The sequence below is a fragment of the Triticum dicoccoides genome, chromosome 2A (genome assembly GCF_002162155.2).
Source record: "Triticum dicoccoides isolate Atlit2015 ecotype Zavitan chromosome 2A, WEW_v2.0, whole genome shotgun sequence".
In the NCBI taxonomy this organism is placed as follows: Eukaryota; Viridiplantae; Streptophyta; class Magnoliopsida; order Poales; family Poaceae; genus Triticum; species Triticum dicoccoides.
Genome location: NC_041382.1, coordinates 153,398,215 through 153,403,506, shown reverse-complemented (window position 1 = coordinate 153,403,506; position 5,292 = coordinate 153,398,215). Strand labels below are relative to the sequence as shown.

The window sequence follows — 5,292 nt, the reverse complement described above, 5'->3', positions numbered from 1 at the left end:
ATGACTATGAGATTATGCAACTCCCGTTTACCGGAGGAACACTTTGGGTGCTACCAAACGTCACAACGTAACTGGGTGATTATAAAGGAGCATTACAGGTGTCTCCAAAGGTAGATGTTGGGTTGGCGTATTTCGAGATTAGGATTTGTCACTCCGATTGTCGGAGAGGTATCTCTGGGCCCTCTCGGTAATACACATCACATAAGCCTTGCAAGCATTACAACTAATATGTTAGTTGTGAGATGATGTATTACGGAACGAGTAAAGAGACTTGCCGGTAACGAGATTGAACTAGGTATTGGATACCGACGATCGAATCTCAGGCAAGTAACATACCGATGACAAAGGGAACAACGTATGTTGTTATGCGGTCTGACCGATAAAGATCTTCGTAGAATATGTAGGAGCCAATATGGGCATCCAGGTCCCGCTATTGGTTATTGACCGGAGACGTGTCTCGTTCATGTCTACATTGTTCTCGAACCCGTAGGGTCCGCACGCTTAAGGTTACGATGACATTTATATTATGAGTTTATGCATTTTGATGTACCGAAGGTTGTTCGGAGTCCCGGATGTGATCACGGACATGACGAGGAGTCTCGAAATGGTCGAGACATAAAGATTGATATATTGGAAGCCTATGTTTGGACATCGGAAGTGTTCCGGGTGAAATCGGGATTTTACCGGGTTATCGGGAGGTTACCTGAACCCCCCGGGAGCCATATGGGCCTTCATGGGCCTTAGTGGAAAGGAGAAAGGGGCAGCCCAAGGGGGCTGCGCGCCTCCCCCCTTCCCCTAGTCCTATTAGGACTAGGAGAGGTGGCCGGCCACCCCTCTCCCTCTTTCCCCCTTGGGAATCCTAGTTGGAATAGGATTGGGGGGGGGGGAGTCCTACTCCCGGTAGGAGTAGGACTCCTCCTGCGCCTCTCTCTCTTGGCCGGCGCCCCCTCCCCCCTTGGCTCCTTTATATACTGAGGTAAAGGCACCCCAAAGACACACAAGTTGACACAAGTTGATCCACGTGATCGATTCCTTAGCCGTGTGCGGTGCCCCCTGCCACCATATTCCTCGATAATACTGTAGCGGAGTTTAGGCGAAGCCCTGCTGCTGTAGTTCATCAAGATCGTCACCACGCCGTCGTGCTGACGGAACTCTTCCCCGACACTTTGCTGGATCGAAGTCCGGGGATCGTCATCGGGCTGAACGTGTGCTCGAACTCGGAGGTGCCGTGGTTTCGGTGCTTGATCGGTTGGATCGTGAAGACGTACGACTACTTCCTCTACGTCGTGTCATCGCTTCCGCAGTTGGTCTGCGTTGGGTACGTAGACAACACTCTCCCCTCGTTGCTATGCATCACATGATCCTGTGTGCGCGTAGGAAAATTTTTGAAATTACTACGAAACCCAACAGTGGCATCCGAGCCTAGGTTATTGATGTTGATGTTATATGCACGAGTAGAACACAAGTGAGTTGTGGACGATACAAGTCATACTGCCTACCAGCATGTCATACTTTGGTTCGGCGGTATTGTTGGACGAGACGACCCAGACCAACCTTACGCGTACGCTTACGCGAGACTGGTTCCCTCGACGTGCTTTGCACAGAGATGGCTTGCGGGCGACTGTCTCTCCAACTTTAGTTGAACCAAGTATGGCTACGCCCGGTCCTTGCGAAGGTTAAAACGGAGTCTATTTGACAAACTATCGTTGTGGTTTTGATGCGTAGGTGAGATTGGTTCTTACTTAAGCCCGTAGCAGCCACGTAAAACATGCAACAACAAAGTAGAGGACGTCTAACTTGTTTTTGCAGGGCATGTTGTGATGTGATATGGTCAAGGCATGATGCTGAATTTTATTGTATGAGATGATCATGTTTTGTAACCAAGTTATCGGCAACTGGCAGGAGCCATATGGTTGTCGCTTTATTGTATGCAATGCAATCGCGATGTAATGCTTTACTTTATTACTAAACGGTAGTGATAGTCCTGAAAGCATAAGATTGGCAAGACGACAACGATGCTACGATGGAGATCAAGGTGTCGCGCCGGTGACGATGGTGATCATGACGGTGCTTCGGAGATGGAGATCACAAGCACAAGATGATGATGGCCATATCATATCACTTATATTGATTGCATGTGATGTTTATCCTTTTATGCATCTTATCTTGCTTTGATTGACGGTAGCATTATAAGATGATCTCTCACTAAATTATCAAGAAGTGTTCTCCCTGAGTATGCACCGTTGCCAAAGTTCGTGGTGTCAGTGTTCTCCCTGAGTATGCACCGTTGCCAAAGTTCGTCGTGCCCAGACACCACGTGATGATCGGGTGTGATAAGCTCTACGTCCATCTACAACGGGTACAAGCCAGTTTTGCACACGCAGAATACTCAGGTTAAACTTGACGAGCCTAGCATATGCAGATATGGCCTCGGAACACGGAGACCGAAAGGTCGAGCGTGAATCATATAGTAGATAGGATCAACATAATGATGTTCACCGATGAAACTACTCCATCTCACGTGATGATCGGACATGGTTTAGTTGATTTGGATCACGTGATCACTTAGAGGATTAGAGGGATGTCTATCTAAGTGGGAGTTCTTAAGTAATATGATTAAATTGAACTTAAATTTATCATGAACTTAGTCCTGGTAGTATTTTGCAAATCATGTTGTAGATCAATAGCTCGCGTTGTTGCTTCCCTGTGTTTATTTTGATATGTTCCCAGAGAAAATTGTGTTGAAAAATGTTAGTAGCAATGTTGCGGATTTGATCCGTGATCTGAGGTTAAATCCTCATTGCTGCACAGAAGAATTATGTCCTTAATGCACCGCTAGGTGACGGACCTATTGCAGGAGCAAATGCAGACGTTATGAACGTTTGGCTAGCTCAATATGATGACTACTTGATAGTTTAAGTGCACCATGCTTAACGGCTTAGAATCGGGACTTCAAAGACGTTTTGAATGTCATGGACCATATGAGATGTTCCAGGAGTTGAAGCTAATATTTCAAGCAAATACCCGAGTTGAGAGATATGAAGTCTCCAACAAGTTCTATAGCTAAAAGATGGAGGAGAATCGCTCAACTAGTGAGCATGTGCTCAGATTGTCTGAGTACTACAATCGCTTGAATCAAGTGGGAGTTAATCTTCCAGATAAGATAGTGATTGACAGAATTCTCTAGTCACCATCACCAAGTTAGTAGAACTTCGTGATGAACTATGACATGCAAGGGATAACGGAAACGATTCCCAAGCTCCTCGTAATGCGGAAATTGACGAAGGTAGAAATCGAGAAAAACATCAAGTGTTGATGGTAGAAAAGACCACTAGTTTCAAGAAAAGGGGCAGAAGGAAGAAGGGGAACTTCAAGAAGAACGGCAAGCAAGTTGCTGCTCAAGTGAAGAAACCCAAGTCTGGTCCTAAGCCTGAGACTAAGTGCTTCTACTGCAAAGAGACTGGTCACTGGAAGAGGTACTACCCCAAGTGATTGGCGGATAAGAAGGATGGCAAAGTGAACATAAGTATATTTGATATACATGTTATTGATGTGTACTTTACTAGTGTTTATAGCAAACCCCTTAGTATTAGGTACTAGTTCAGTTGCTAAGATTAGTAACTCGAAACGGGAGTTGCAGAATAAACAGAGACTAGTTAAGGGTGAAATGACGATGAGTGTTGGAAGTAGTTCCAAGATTAATATGATCATCATCGCACACTCCCTATACTTTCGGGATTAGTGTTGAAACTAAATAAGTGTTATTGGTGTTGGCGTTGAGCATGAATATGATTTGATCATGTTTATTGCAATACGGTTATTCATTTAAGTAAGAGAATAAACTGTTGTTCTGTTTACATGAATAAAACCTTATATGGTTACACACCCAATGAAAAATGGTTCATTGGATCTCGATCGTAGTGATACACATAATCATAATATTGAAACCAAAAGATGCAAAGTTAATAATGATAAGTGCAACTTGTTTGTAGCACTGCCGTTTGGGTCATATCGGTGTAAAGCGCATGAAGAAACTCCATACTGATGGAATTTTGGAATCACTTGATTATGAATCACTTGATGCTTGCGAACTGTGCCTTTTGGGCAAGATGACTAAAACTCCGTTCTCCAGAACAATGGAACGAGCTACTGACTTATTGGAAATAATACATATCGATGTATGCGATCCAATGAGTACTGATGCTCGTGGCAAGCATCGTTGTTTTCTGACCTTCACAAGATGATTTGAGCAGATATGGGTATATCTACTTGATGAAACATAAGTCTGAAATAGTTGAAAGGTTCAAAGAATTTCAGAGTGAAGTGGAAAAATCATCGTAACAAGAAAATAAAGTTTCTGCGATCTGATCGCGGAGACAAATATTTGAGTTACGAGTTTGGTCTTCAATTAAAACAATGTGGAATAGTTTCACAGCTCACGCCACCTGGAACACCACATCGTTATGGTGTGTCCGAACGTCGTAACCGCACTTTATTTGATATGGTGCGATCTATGATATCTCTTTACCACTATCGTTTTGGGGTTATGCATTAGAGACAGCTGCATTCACGTTTTAAAATAGGGCACCATCTAAATCCGTTGAGACGACACTGTATGAACTATGGTTTAGCAGTAAACCTAACCTGTTGTTTCTTAAAGTTTGGGGCTGCGATGCTTATGTGAAAAAGTTTCATCCTGATAAGCTCGAACCCAAATCGGAGAAGTGCGTCTTCATACCCAAAGGAAATTGTTGGGTACAACTTCTATCACAGATCCGAAGGCAAGACATTCGTTGCTAAAATGGATCCTTTCCATAGAAGGAGTTTCTCTCGAAAGAAGTGAGTGGGAGGAGAGTAGAACTTGATGAGGTAATTATACCTTCTCCCTTATTGGAAAGTAGTTCATCACAGAAATCAGTTCCAGTGATTCCTACACCAATAAGTGAGGAAGTTAATGATGATGATCATCAAACTTCAGATCAAGTTACTACCAAACCTCGTAGGTCTTCCAGAGTAAGATCCGCACCAGAGTGGTACGGTAATCATGTTCTGGAAGTCATGTTACTAGACCATGATGAACCTACGAACTATGAGGAAGCAATGATGAGCCCAGATTCCGCGAAATGGTTTGAGGCCATAAAATCTGAGATATGATCCATGTATGAGAACAAAGTTTGGACTTTGGTTGACTTGCCCGATGATCAGCAAGCAATTGAGAATAAATGGATCTTCAAGAGGAAGACGGACGCTGATAGTAGTGTTACTATCTACAAAGCTAGAATTGTCGCAAAA

General features: G+C 43.7%; 1 protein-coding gene across 1 annotated transcript in view; it reads left to right on the top strand.

Moving 5' to 3' along the window:
* The window catches only part of LOC119357753 (eomesodermin homolog), a 7,417-nt gene that overhangs the window by 1,226 nt on the left and 899 nt on the right, over positions 1-5,292 (top strand). The gene's annotated exons all lie outside the window — the stretch shown is intronic.